This window comes from Apis laboriosa, unplaced genomic scaffold (assembly GCF_014066325.1).
Source record: "Apis laboriosa isolate Shangri-la unplaced genomic scaffold, ASM1406632v1 scaffold53_cov140, whole genome shotgun sequence".
NCBI classification, from domain to species: domain Eukaryota; kingdom Metazoa; phylum Arthropoda; class Insecta; order Hymenoptera; family Apidae; genus Apis; species Apis laboriosa.
In genome coordinates this window covers 531,700-548,671 of record NW_025223656.1, presented here as the reverse complement: position 1 = coordinate 548,671, position 16,972 = coordinate 531,700, and the positions used below count along the sequence as shown (strand labels likewise).

General features: G+C 17.2%; 1 protein-coding gene across 3 annotated transcripts in view; it reads right to left on the bottom strand.

The window, feature by feature from the left end:
• The window catches only part of LOC122717541 (sphingomyelin phosphodiesterase), a 43,111-nt gene extending 27,962 nt beyond the window's left edge, over positions 1-15,149 (bottom strand). For all 3 annotated transcript variants that reach the window (XM_043941726.1, XM_043941729.1, XM_043941728.1), the window contains exon 1: positions 14,833-15,149. The gene's annotated coding sequence lies outside the window, so the exon portion shown is untranslated. The remainder of the gene's footprint in view (positions 1-14,832) is intronic.
• Between the last annotated feature and the right edge of the window lie 1,823 nt (positions 15,150-16,972).

The window sequence follows — 16,972 nt, the reverse complement described above, 5'->3', positions numbered from 1 at the left end:
AATCATTTATGTTTCAAATAATCTTTCTTACATTCCATTTCATTAAAGTAAAACGTTCAACAGCAATTATTCATCTTTATCCAGAATGTCGAACTAATTTATCAATGTCTAGACTAACGTTAATCGATGACAGTTAATGACCCCTTTTCTTGCTAGATTTTATTCATCATGTTTTTCATTGGTTGACAACTTTCAACTTCGCGTGCGATTAACTGTAATATTCGTAACGGCTTCCTTTACATGTGGTTTGAATAACTTCAGATCTGATGTATATGAATATAAATGTATTTTTGTGTAAATGAGATAAGAATGTAAATAATTTGCAATTAAAGAAATTTTGAAATCGTGTTATAATTTATAATGCAAAATATTTATACGAAATAAAATTTTTATAAAAAAATATAAAAATGGAGCTTAAATATATAAAAATTTGACTTATTCTTCAAATATTATAATATTTTTTATTTTGAATATTTTGCATTCTTTTATATTAAATTTCTATTATGTAGATTTTTATATATTCCAATTTTTCATAAATATATTAACATTTGCAATTTATAAAAGAAATTATTTATATAAAATTTTATATTTCTTTGAAACGAAGTCGAAAATAACTTAATTTATAGCATAATATATCATATTATATCATAACTTAATTTGAAATTAATTTCTTCTTGAATGACAAATAATTTAGAAATAAAAAATAATTGTATAGAAAATTTAAAATGGCATATGAAATGCACATTCATATGCACGTATAATAAATGTACAAAACAGATTAATTTTATAAATCAAATTGTTAAAAACATAACAAAAACTTGTTCCTGTCATAAAAATTAAGATATATCAGAAAAACATTAATTTTTATTTCATCATTTGGGAATTATTACTTTCTGCTACATTAAAATAAGATCTAACAAGAAACATCCATGATAAAATTAATTTATCGAATTATTTGTTTTATTTTCAAATATTCATATTTTATTTTTTATATACTTCTGTAGTAGTTAATAAAAGAATTAAGTATAAATGACATAAAAATCATATACAAAACTAAACATTAAAGTACATTAAAAATATCTATTTAATGTCCAATATTAAATATAAATAATTTTGCAATAAAATCTATATCAATCAAAAGCTTTATCTTATATATTTTTTTTAATTGTCAAGATTATGAAAAATATGAAAGCTAATGAAATAAATCATTAAGTCACTAATCAAAATTTATAACATTAATCAATTTCAATAATTCTTTGATAATAAAATTCTAAGATTGAGTATAAATAGTAATAATAAATAGTAATAATAAATATCAAATAACGATAGTTTAGTTATTTGAAAATAAATAATAAATTTTTCATTTATTATATTAAAATAAAAATATTAAATTATATTAAAATAAAATACATTATATAAAATAATTAAAAATAAACTTTAAATTAAAATTAAATTAATTTTATATTAAATGTATGTTTAATTTTATATATTTATATTAAAAGATATAATATATAAAATACTGAAATTTTAACACAAATAAAGATTTTTATAAGATTTATATAAAATACATTATATGATTGGAATGAAAAGAACTATATCAATCAATTTTCAAATACGTCATGGTAAATTGTGAATCAGCTATTGAACGAGATAAAAGAAACTTTGACAAAGAGAGATTCTTTTTCAAGTTGAGCGACCAGCGAATCATTCAATAATACAACTCAATGACATTTAAACAGGAAATGGTAAATTTTATTCTCGAGGTCAACACTAATACATTCTACTATCCTTTATTAATACAATTTCTGAAATGGAGTGTTTCTATTATGTAACCAAAAAAGTCCTGAACGAGTTTAATTTAAAAAAAAAAAAAAAAAAAANAAAAAAAAAAAAAAAAAGATAAATAAGCATAAAAGATATTGAAATTCTTTTAGAAATAAGTTTTAAAAATAAATTTAAAAAAAAGAAAAGAAATAAAAAAAATTAAAAAGAAATAAATTTAAAAAAGAAAAAAAAAACAAAAAATTTTCAAAATACCGACTCTTAAAAAATTACATAACTTTGTCATCGATCTTTTGAGATTAAATTTAGAATATTATAAAAAGTTAAGTAATTTTTATACAGATTTATAATTTTATATAGAAAATGTTATAATTTTTTTAATATTATTGACTAAAGACATAGTATTTCATTATTAATCCTATTTTGAATATTAGATTCATATTTTTAATCAAAATATTAGAACATATCTTTAATCAATTTGTATTTATTATTATAAAAATTATTATATAAATTTTTTTCTTATTTGTATTCATTATCAAAAGAAAAATTCATTTTAAAAACATCTTAAAAATTCGTAAAAACAATCAAATAATATTATCAATAATTATAAATATTAATAATTTCAAGAAAATTGATAATAATACATTTAAACGAATTATTTAAAAAAAATTTTATTTTTATCTCAATTTAAAAAATTTTAAAAAATTTTATATGAATTCTCTAATTAATTTTTTAAAAACTAAAAAGAAAAAATGTAAAAAAATGAAAAATATGATAGATATAAATAATCTTGCTTTATAATAATTTATGATAACAATAGTAAAATCATTGAATAAAATTAGAAAAACAGGATATTATTCGATCACATATATCAATTTGAATAAATCGAAATGCATAATTCATCGATGTTTTTAAATCAACAATTAGTCTGATAGTCCTTCACAAATAAAAATGTAACGAATTGAGGTATAATGAATATGAATAACTAGGAGAGCGTTTGAATGATGTTTAAAAAATTCAAGATAACTTTTTCAATAAAATCATTATCAAGAGCTGAAAAAATTTATGCAAATCTCATTCAGATTATTCGAATTATTTGAAATCAAGCAGCAAATTCAAATAATATGAAGCAACTTCAATAACGTGAATCGCTTATTTCACTTAATTTGAAATATTTTTTCAAGTTTTCTTTCTATTCATATTAAGTTAAATCATTTGCTTCAAATAGCTTGAATTCAAACAATTATTCATTTATTTTATTTGATTTTTTGAAATGATTTTTTTAAGCTTCAAATGAAAAAAGAGAAATGAGAAATTTATTAGTAAAAAATTTTCGATATATATATTGAATTCTGCCTATATAAATTAATTTACATTTACATATCTCGAGAATTGATAAAAAAATTAAAACTAAAATTTTAGATTTAGAATGCATTTCTCTTCTCTTTCTTGTTGATATAAATTTATGTATTATAAATTTCATATCAATCAGAAGTATATCCTTTCCGAAAGAATATCTAAAATTCTTTAAAATAGACAAAATTGTATTTTAAATATGAAGACATATTGAAAAATGTCAGACTTTAAGTCTGATTTCATCTAAAAAAAAATTTCTTGGCAACGAAAAAATTGCTTCATGTGTATTTATTATACACTCTTCATACAAACTTTCAACGTTCAATTCAACAAATTTCAGATTGGATAAAATTCTTTGTAATATAATATTCAATTATTTTTATGATCCATTGTAAATATTTTTTAGACAATTTCTAGGCAAACAAATTATAGTAGCAAAACAGAAATTCTCCTGTAAAGATGAGACTTATGCAACAAATAAAAAGAGATTAGAAGATCGTATCGAAAAGGAAGTACATTGTTTTCCATTTGTTTTGACTGATATCAATTTGGAATATCTTACATGCAAACAAAACATTAGTTAAGAAAATAAATATCTAAGCAATGTTATGAAATAGTGTTGTTGAATTTTTATTTTTTTTTTTTTTTTGGTTTAATTTAATTGTAAATAATTATTTGAAAATCAAAAAATACTTCTACTTCTTTCTATAGAAAATTCTACGTAAAATAAATTTCTTCTTTTGCCATGATTAAAAAATATAATGTTTAACAAACAATTGAAAAATACACAAATAATGTATGAAAACACTTTTTATTATATCAATTATGTCATAATAAACGAATATTTATTCATTTTTATAAATAGCTTAAATAAATAAAAGTTTGACAAAAATATATATTATATTATTAGAAAATTTTAAAGATATATATTATTTACTTTTTTACTGTGTAAGAAAAAATAATCTAAAATAAATATTAAAGATACTTTTTTTTTTAACAAAAAATAAATAAACATAAAAAAAAGTATAAAATAAATTTTGGACAGTCAGAAAATAAGATTTGGTTAAATATATTACAAAAAGATATCATCTTCCAATCTCGATGTTATCACATTGAATATTGTTGTGAAGATTTTGACATCATTTATTAAAAATTAATATTAATCCTAGAATGATGTATTATTTTCTTAATTCATGATATAATGAGATTTTTTTAGATTTAACGTCTTTTAATTATATAAAAAAATTTTAAAAAAATTCATTGATATTGAAATAATAGTTTCAAATATCCATATACTTACATATACTTAAATATTCAAGAAAAAATTATGTAAGTTTTATATTTGCAACTAAAATAATATTTGCGATAAAATAATAAAATAATAAAAAAATATTCTAATTAAAACTTTTATTGTATCATTGCAGAATAAAATATATAATTGAAATATATTATTATTACTTATTTATAAAATTAAATATATATTAAAAATAGTATTTTACTTAATATAGATAAAAATAATTATTCCAAATTAATTTAATACAATTAAAACAATATTTTTGAGCAAATATTTTTATTTTATATTCCAAATTCTATTATCTAAAATTAGACAGATCTGAATTAAATACTGTAAATTTCGCATATATTTTACCTCTTATCTTACAAGAATTATAATATTATGTTATAAAAATCATGATCTATATAATCTATATATATATTTGACAAGAATTATTTTATTTCACTGTAATTTTTTTCTGCAATTTTTTGCATAGATTTGCGTTACAGTATTATTCATTATACGTTACAGATTTCATTATAAAAATTTATTGAAAATATCATTATTTATTATATTATTAAAAAATTATCAATTTTATTTCTTATTATTATTATTATTAATTTTATTATTTATCATAACAATTATTATTTGTAAAATTTAACATATATCATAATAATTTAATAGTAATTTAATTTTTTTACAATTTAATATAATTATTAAAAAATTTCATGGATATATATATATATATATATATAGATTTATACATGTTACAATTATGACGTACGACTTTTATCTGAAACATTTTTCGGTATTTATTTTTACGAAATATTGAATAATTTGAAATAAAATATATGTGTGTGTGTGTGTATATATATATATATATTTGATAATGTAATATTTAATTAATACATTAAATAGCATATTTTCATTATATATATATATATATATATATATATATATATATATAATATATTAATATAATTATAATATAATTATTTTATGGAGTTCTGCAGAAAAATTTACAGATACCTTATCTCGATAGTAAGAGGATAATCAATCATAATTATTATTAAATTAAATCAGTAGAACGAAAGAATGAACATGATATTAATCACATTAATTCTATTAATTCCAAACAAATGCACATTAATGACGAATGTTCAGTATTTATAAATATAAATAACGATAAACCACATCATTAATGTGGTTTTACATTTATGAGTCGATTAATTATGTAAGAAAAGTCTAGTAAGTAATCAACGAAGGGAAGTTTTAGACGATAATAAATCTTGACCTTGAAGATGAAATGTAATAATCAGAATTGCATAATTACTATTTTCTAATAGTGAGAAAATTTGCTTTTTCAAATTTCGCAAGGAAAAAATAATTTCTATAATATTAATTTTTAAAAATTTTTATTTTATTTTTTTAATTTTTTTTAAAGATATTAGAGAAGAGAAAATATTAGATTTTTTTTAAAAATATTTTTTTTAAAGATATTTTTTTTAAAGATATCTGATATTTTAATTTTCATTTTTATTTTTCTATCAATTATAATATTATTTTTTTTTGATTTTACATTATAATTTTATCGATATTTTAAAATAAACATATATGTAAAAAAGACATTCAGATTATAAATTAAAAATTTTTGCAAAAACAATTTTTTTTAATTCCAAATTTAATCTAAGATTATTTATATATAATATAAAATATTATTTGGCAAAAACAAAACAAATTATTTTGAACAGAAATTTATATAAATAATAATTTTCATAATATATTACTAATAAAAATTAAAATATAAATTAATCATCATTCACAAGTTTTTTTTATATTTTTCTTTTTATGCAAGCATATTTGAAAAAAAATTTATTAATATACTTACAAATTATTATTTCTCTACATTATTTTTTTCAATATATTCGTCTTAGAAAATGAGGAATATAAATTCACAAACGATTAATTTTTTTACTTTTTCAATTTTTGTCAGTAAATGTATATATTGCAATTCTTGTTATATTATAGTTATTATTTTAATTATAAAAATATTTTAACAAAATATTTTAAGAAAATATTTCATAAATATAATATAAAATATTTATCTTGTGAAATTGGGGCAAAAATTATATATTAAAAATTAGAAAAAAAAAATTATATTGAATTTAAAAGATTAGAAAAAGAAGAAGAAAATCAAATATTTTTATGGAATTTCTATTATATAAAAAATAATATTTATAATATATTTTATAATGTCATAAAATTTTATGAAAAAATTTTTTTTTCATAATTCAAGATAATTTTAAAATTATTAAACGCAATCATATTATTTTTTGCATTGTATAATAAAAAATATTTTTTTAATTCACATGTTTGAAGCAATGGAATTTTATATTTATATTTGATAAACACAAAATAATATTGATACTGTAAACCTCAGGTTATCATAGAGTTGTTATATTTACTAAACTATCAGAAAATATTGATAAATTAAAATTAAAATATAATAAGTTAAGATAAATTATATTTTTTAAAATTATTTATTTTTAGTTGAAAAATAAATGATATAACATTTTAAATATTTATTTAATATCTGTTAAATCTCTAATTTTATATTAGATGCATGTAAAATATGTGCAAAATATAGTTATTTAATCTAGCCATTTTTATTTTTAACATCGAATGACATACTAATATAATCATATAATATAACAATAAAATCGTAAATATTGTCAAAATTAAGAGACATTATCATTCTATTTATCAAAAATTATAATTATAAGCATATGATTTTGGAAAAATATAGAAATATCTAAATATAATTTTTTTAGGGAAAACTAGTTTCACATCTATTCAACGAATCGTTCATGACCAATCGTCCTATGTCTGAAGCACCTAACCTACTTAATCCTCGCTCTCTCTCACAGTGACGTCATTTACTGCCATCGTGAGTGAGAACTAACTTCATCAAGCCCCCACAGATTTATTTTAAATGTACATTCATAACTTACACTCACAAAGTTATAAAGAACTGTCACCAGCAAATAATTTTTTAATCAAATGTTTTAATATAAAAAAATAAAATTTTTTATGGCAATTATACGCTTTTTTTGTATTATTCTGGAATATAAAAATAACTAATTTTGATTGATTGATTCTTTTCTCGAACATTTTCTAAATTTTCTGTATTCAAATAATTTTAGTCGTGTTAATATTACATTATTTAGAATCAATATATGATACTATAATCTGTATATTATACAGTTTATTGCATATGAAATAGTTAAGATATTATACATATAATATAAAAATTGAATTATATCAACAAATATATTCTAATTATGTAATTACATTCATATTATAATAATATTTTTTAAATAAGACAATTTTTTATGTATTATCATCGAAGGTTCACTTCAGTGTATTCTAATCAATATAAAGCATTATTAAAACATCAATATGCAAGGCTGCATAATCGCGGACTGTCAAGTTCATTGCAAGTTCATTAAGTTAAAAGAAATCTTATTTCTTCAAGAAATATTTTAATTTTAATAATTTTCAATTTTTTTTATCTTATTATAAAATTAATTATTATTAAAATTCTAAAATAATTAATTATTCTAATTCTAATATATATTTTCAAAATTTATTATTTTTTTAATAATGATAAAAATATATTTTTAATTTTCTGACAAAAAAAAAGAAAAAATAAATATAATAACTATTTTTCCTATTTTTTGTTAAATAATATTTAGTGATATGCAAAAAAAAATGTTCAATTTTCTTTTTGAAAAATATTATTAAAATTTTGTTTATTTAAAACAATATTTATTTAATATTTTTTTCTAAATTATACACAAAAAATTTTGAATTAATCTATAATCATCTTGCAGCATAAAATGCAATTTTGGAATACAACTACGAATATTAAAAGATTCTCAAAAAATTTTTTATTTAAAAGAAATAAAAAAGAAATGTATTAATTATACATTAATTAATGCTATATTTTTTAATAAATAAATAAAACTATCTTAGAAATATTGAACGACATTAAATATTATAAGATAATATTATAAGATAAAAATCATTTACTGAAGCTAGAATTACATAAGCGTTAAAAAAAAAGACGAAACATATATTTTTTTGTTATAAATACACAAGATTATATAATAGAATGTAAATTATAATAATATTATATTTGTATCATTGTACATATATTCGTAGATTTTTCTATAAATCATCAGATACAAAAATATATTACAAGATATGAATTGTTATAATTATAATTATAATAGTTATAATTATAATATCATATTGATACTAATTAATGTAAAAATATTGTGTTTTAATCTTATTTTTTAAATCTATTTTAATCAATTAAATATAAAATAGTAATAGTAATATCCAATATTATTGAAAAAAATAAATAATATATAATATATAATATATAAATAATATATATAATATATATAATATAAAAATAAATATTATCAAAATAAAAAATATATTAGGATAATATATTTTTGATCAATGATTCATTATATATATATAATTATATATATATATGATAGAGTTTGCTATGATTTTATTCTATTATACATAAAATAATTTACTTAATTTGAAGAAATATTTATTATAATATTTCCATTTTTTAAATTCCATTTTATAAGATTATATCATTTACAATTAGATAAAAGAAAGAATTACAACGAAAAAATTATTAAACAAATATTATTTTATAATCATGATATTAAAGATAAAAATTTATAAATTAATATTAATTATTACTATTAATATAATAAATAAATATATATATATATATTACTATTTAAAATTAATAAATTTGATTATTTATGGACAAGAGTGTACCTACAATTTTCTACGATATAATTAGAAAAGAAAGTGAAACATATATGTATATACAGGATGTTATCTTTTCTTCAGAATATCTTTAGTTGATTCTACATGCTAAAATAAACACAAAAATTGCGTATACAAAAATGACAATTGAGATTTATTTATAATTTATCGAGATATAAGCAATTTAAGTTTGTAATAGATGAAATAAAATGAAGATATGATAGATATAAATCTGTCTCATTTTATTTTTCATTTTACTTCATCTAAGAATTTAAACTGCTTATAAGTTGATAAATAATTCAACTGATATTTTCTTAACAAACCTTTGTCTTTATATTGACCTCTTAAATTGACTTTCTAAAAATATTTCAACAATATTATAATTTATATGTATTAACTATATAATTCTTCTGAATCAATTATAATCTATAATCTATACTTATGACAGAAAATGATTAAAATTGAAATAATTATATATATATATTTATTTATATTATATTAAACAAATATCTTATAACAACTTTTTTACAAATTTATCATGTATGTATATTTAATAATAATAACAATATCAATTGCTATCAAATACATTGAATAATAAAACACATCGAAAAAAAAAAAAACAGTCGTTTTTTTTTTCTAACGGTATGATGTCGAAAAATATATATGAGAGCAACCTCTATATGTACAATGAGACTTGCTCAAATCGATAAAATTTTTCATTTAAGATGAATAACAAGTGTGATGTTTATGTATATTTTTATTTAATAGTATTTATATATTTTATTTTATAAATATATTTTATTTTAAAAATGATGAAATAGCATTTAAATATCTTTTCATATTAAAAAATTATAATTATAATGATTATTTTGTATATTTAATTTAATAGATATTTAATAAATATTATACAAAAAAAAAAAATAATCGGAATATTATATCATCAATTGGTCCAATCATCCAAGCAAGTTTCACCACAGAAATGTAGGAAGGGATGTTGAAAAATTAACGATAAAAATAAATATTCAATTTACTTCAATTTATAATTAAAAAATACTTTAATTACAATTAATAACAGAAAATAGATATTTGATTCTTTATATCGTTAAAATTTTTGATTGATTGCTCAATGTTTACGATAGAATAATTAATGAATAATTATTGAGTAATTAGTGATTAATTTATTCGATTAAAAAAATTAATGATTAATCGATAACAATAAAGAAATTACAAAAATATAATATTGTATTTCTTTTGTCAATTTATTTATATATAATATATAATATTATATTAATATTATATATATTATATATTTATATTTATATAATATTAAAATATAAATTATTATAATATTATTTTTAATAAAAAGTTTCATATACGATAAAATGAGATATTTTATAAAGATATAAGATAAAGTAAATATTCCATTTTAAGATATTTCTCATAATTATCTAACATAGCACATAAATGTTTATATTTAATTTTTTTTTATGATATTGGGTGAAAATATTACATTATTTTCTTCGTTTCACAATTTTTAACATATTCAATGCAGGTGATATGAACATAGATGTTATGCAGATTTTCTATTTTATGGTATCTAATACAGTTCCGTCATAAACTTTTCCACGAAATAAAAGATGAAAAAGAAGTCTTCCATATCCAACTTTCCTTTTGCATACATATTCAGTACAAATTGTCGTTAGTGTGCATAGATATTTTGAATTACATTCTATTTTCACTTTTTTACAATCGTTTTTTGCATTTTTCAAAAATCTATATTCATCATCAGGAACACGATTTTTGATGACACATTGAATATGATCCTAACCTAACCTTAAATTTCTATTTATTGTCCAAAAATAAAATAGAAAAATATAAAAAGATGGAAAACTATGCTATCTTTACCTTCTCCATAGATATCATTCACATTAAACAAAAGTATAAAAACAAAAAATCTTTGATGAGAATTTCAATGTAATAATAATATATATTTTTGTATATTTTATAATAAATTATATTCGTTCAAAATCTAAGAAGGATTAGATTCAATGCATTTCATGTTATGAATGGATATATAAAGATTATATGATATTAAAGTGTAAATAATATTCATTTATGATTTTTGCAATTATAATAACTTAATGAAATGCAATAAAATAATCTTTCGATAATGATTATTTCGAAACAATTTACTATATATATATATTAATAAAAATCTAATTTTAATTTTAATTTAAATAGAAAAAATATTTTAAATTCTCTTCACCATATTACTAGTTTATGAAAAACAATTGAAAAGATAAATGAACAATAAATTGAAAAAATGAAAAAAAAGAGAGAGAAGAGAAATAACGAAATGGATAAAAACAATTTTAATCAAAATATTTCAAAATATAACTAATAAAAATAATAATAACAATAATATATATTAATTATATTCATAATATAAAAAAATATTGTATAATTATTTTATAATTTTATAGATATTTTATATATTTGCCATATATTTTGCATATATTTTAACACATTTTAACACATATTTGTCTAAAAATTTTTAACATTATAAATAATAATTTATACAACTTTTAATTATTTTTTAAAGATATTAATAAAAGATGACATGTTCTTAAAATAATTCTCTTTCCGTGATTTCTCATTCAATTTTTCTAATTTTCCAAATAATTATTTTAATATATGTTCAAAATAATTTGTAACATTATTTTTATGTTGTTTAATAAAAATTATTTTTGTTGATTTTATTTTAATTATAAGTTAATTATTAAGAAATATTTCAATATTTGAAATTCAATTTTATATCAATTTTTATATTTTTTAATTTTATATTTTTATATTTTATTAATTTTATATTTTTATATTTATATTTTATATTTTTTTAATTTTAAATTTTAATTTTTTTTTATATCAATTTACATAAATATACTATAATAATTATTTACAATTAATTGCTTTTACAATAGTTACTAATTATTAAATAATATATTTTTTGAAATGTATCTTTCTAATAATAAAATTAAAAACATTTGATAATTACATATTCTAGAACTTTGGCACAATACTATAAATAGGAAATCATCGTAAAACGATGATCCGTAACCCCAAGATGTAATCCGTTACTCAACCAATTTTGATGACGCAAGGATATAATTGATTTGCAAAACAGAAAAGACCTTATGAAATTTCTGACCATGGAATTTTCATCATCAACTCTTTACACATTGTGTTTAGTTCGATTAAAATGCAATCTTGAAAGTCTTTCGTTTTACTCGAGTAAATGCAGGTTAAAAAAATTCTACAAGGCGAAGCCTTTCGCGTAAGAAGCGTCTATCCTCACTAATTCTAAGGTTTCATTGTTATTTGCTTCTATATTTTTTTACCTTTTGATTTTGTTTATATGTAACAACCTTTGATGGAATTGATAACACATTTTAAAATTAAACTTTATGGCATCATATTTTCAAATCATAATTTTTATTCATTAAAATAATAATACATTTTAATATTTATATAAATAATAGAATGTATCATTTATTTAAAAGAAAAAATATAAAAAAAATATAAAAATAAAAATATAAAAATATTTAAAAAATATATCTTTAAATATAAAAAAATTTCGATCTAGAATGAATATAATATAATATCGCTAATAAAGATATTTAGTTGTCATATTGATCGATTTTTCTATAAATCAATTTCTCAATGTTATTTACGAATATTATTAATAGTAATAAATATCAAATATTTTATATATTATATATATATATATATATATATATATATATATATTATATTATAAATTTATAATAAAATTTTTTATAAAATTTTTATTGATTGAAAAATACTTTAAAATATGAAATTAATTATATTTTTAAAAATATAAAAACTCACTATTAATCAAATAATTTGTTAAGATTTTAAAAAATTTAAAAAGTAACATTAATTTTAGAATTATTTTAGAGAAACTTTGAAATTTAAAAGAATTAAAATTCACAAATATGTAAAATTATATTTTTAAAGATGAATAAATATTGCTTAATTCAAATATATTAATTTGCTAAATCATTTAAATTCAAAGTTTCTTGGAAATAAATGTATAATTTACCATAAATTATGGAAATTTGATATATAAAGAAGAAACAATTTCATAAATTATCAAATCATTAAAAAATAATTATTATTAAAATAAAATGTGTATAACAAGTAACCTATCTAATAATAAGAAAAATATGAATTTGATAAATACATATTTTGATATTCACAGAATTTTTTTAACAGCAAGAGATATGATTATATTTATATAATTTAAATAACATTTATTATAATTATAATAATAAAAGAAATATTTAAAATATTTATAAGAGAAAATTATCCGAAAAAAGAAATTATATTTAAAAAAATTATCAATCCTTAATTGTTAATGTTTTTATAATTGTTAGCTTACAAATAAATATAAAAAAAAATGAAACTTTTATAATTTTATAACTTTTATAATTACTTTATAATTTACTATATATTTTACTATATATTTTACGCGATAAATTGTTATGAATACAAAATATTATTATATGATTTATTATATTAACGATAATATTATTATATTATTATTATTATTATTATTATTATATTATTATAGGAATACAAAATAAAATTAAATATTTTTAAACTAAATATTTTTAAAAATTAAATATCTTAAAAATTGAGATAATGTATAAATGTTAATTAATATAATATAATAAATTATAATATAATAAATTTGAAAGATATAATTTAAATCATATTATATATTTTTTCATAACAAAATTATTTAACATAAGCAAAATAATTATTTAATTAATAAAATTATTTAGAATAAGCATTTTTATTAGAAATTATATTTTTTTAATTATCATTTTTTATTATATAGAAAACAAACATATTAACATATATTAATATTGTAAAATAAATAATTAAATATAAAAATACATCATTATTATACGTAAATCTTATAATATTTATTAATCCTAATCTTATATTATTTTATTTTATATAAAATTGTATATATATTTTTTGTTTTACATTGTAAATAATGTTTTAATACATTTTTATGCCCATAGAAAGCAAATATAGAATAATAAAAGAAAAAAAAGAATATTGTTTTTTAAGATATTCAAAATTTCAGTTTTTAAAGAGACAGTTAAAACATAATTTTGAATTAAAAAAATTTAAAATAGCATTTTAAAAATTTTAAATAGCATTTCAAAATTCTAATTTTTACATGAATATAAGGATATATATAACATATATAATATAATAAATACATAAATATTTCAAAAAAAAAAAAAAATATTTAAAGATCAATTTATTATTTCGAAACATTTATTATCTATTATTTTTTGCAAAACATAAATATATATATATATTTATGTACATATAATATAAACACATTTAATCGTTTCAAAATGCAATCTACTAAATTTGTCATTAATTGAAGAAAAGATTTGTTTTGTTTGATATTAATCAACAATAAAAATTTAAAAGAAAGATTCAAATATATATGTACTTACGAATTTCGAAGCACGTAAAGTGTTGCGTGGTGCATAAAGAATCGTTCGAAAGTGCTAAGTTTAAAAAGATAAAACGATTTGACGCTTACAAATGGCTCAAATAACTTCGTGTATTCCGTATTAAATTAGTTTTATAACATTGCAAGATGTTCGGCACGTTTTTCTAGATTACTACGGACAAAAGATTTGTATGAACACGTGTTTACTGCACAACACGATATTGGTCGAAAAATAGTTCTTTTTTCTTTCTCCCCCCCACTCCTAATGTTTTCACACACGCGTGTGTATCTTATTCCAAATAAATACAATCACTGAACTGGTCGCAGTGACGACTCAGCGTACACTGAGCAATGCAGCGTTTGCACTGTAATATTCTACAGTTTTGTTCCCCCACCACTTCTATTCCCTCACTTCTGATACAATTTATATTTCTTATAGGAGAAATTTATATGAAAGCATATACTTGAGTTTGGATCTATAACAGAACAATTTTTCATCATAATAAAAATGGGATTTTTAACATTTTTAAAATAAATTATAAAGTGAATGAATTTATAATTAGATAAAATACTGTGTAAAAAGGCGTCGATTTAAATATAATACTTGTGCATAAAGGAAGCACAATATTTTGAATATCGTTAATAATTTGAAATATTGATGTTGAATGAGAGATATTTGAAAAATTATTGATATTATTTTTATATATTTAATTTTTAATGATTTTATAATCAATGACATTTGTAGATAAATTCTAATTTTAATATTTTGCAGAGAAATAAATGTGCAGAGAAATAAAACATCAATTTAAAAAATTTTCTTTAAATATTGAATTGTTGCAATCATTAAAACAAATTAAAACTTTAGATTAAATTTAAGCTAAATTTTAAATTTAAGCTATTCATTTGTATATTAATTTTACGATTTTGCATCAATTTTGCAAGAAATAAAATATAACATAAAATTTTAGAGTTTAATATCATATTATTAATTTGGAATATCAAATAAACATATAAAAATAAATATAATTTGAAATATTTTAAAATCTATTGAAAAGGATTCCTCTTCTGCGGCAATGTGAATTACAATGAAGACAAAAGACAGAAGATTAAATTTCATATGTGAAATATAATATTACTATTCTGAAGATTATGAATGCGCTAATTATAATTGTGAAAGTTATATCTACTTACATCTAATTATGACTGTTGCGAGTAATCTTTAAAGTTTAATATTTGTTTACTTAAGAGAATTGTTTCTATATTATGATTTTTATTTTAAAAGAAAATGGTTCTATTATCTATATATTATTTTTATATATGAAGAATATATATGAAGATAAATTAAATTAAAATTGAAAAAAGAAAAATATCATTACTTCAGATTATCTACATTATAAGAAAATTATTACTTTATATTATTATTAATTAGAAAAATTTGCATTAAAAATGCATTAAAGAATTTTAAATATTTTTTGTTTTCTATTATTATTGAAAGTTTAAAATATAAAAATGTTCTATGATATTATGCATTTATTTAAACAATTATTGTAGAAATATATTACATATAACATTATACTTTAATATTTATATATTAAATACAAAAAATAAAAGTTTTATTGATATATTTATCAAGAATGAAAAATCTACCGATTCATTTTTTAAGCGTTAAAATAAAATATTATTCGTAATTTGCGAGAATATTTAGATACACTTCAACGTTATCAAATTAAGATAATATATATAGTTATATAAAACTACTATTCTTCTACTATTCTTATGTAATAAATTGAATTATCAAATGTAAGATGATAAAAAAAAGATAAATAAAAAAAGATAAATAAAAAAAGATAAATAAAAAAAGATAAATAAAAAAAAGATAAATAAAAAAAGATAAATACATATTAAATGAAATAATAAGTAAAAAATAATAAATTCATCTAAATTAAAAATAAAACAGTTTTGTCAACAAGATAATTTTTAAAAAAATGTTATGACTACCAAATGTATGTCATCAAAAAAAAAATATAAAATACAATAGTTAACTGTCATAAAAAATTGTTATTTATATTCTTTCAATTTAATTTAAATTTAATGTCCAAATATTTTCCGATGTTAAATTTCCCTATTACTTAACTTATCGC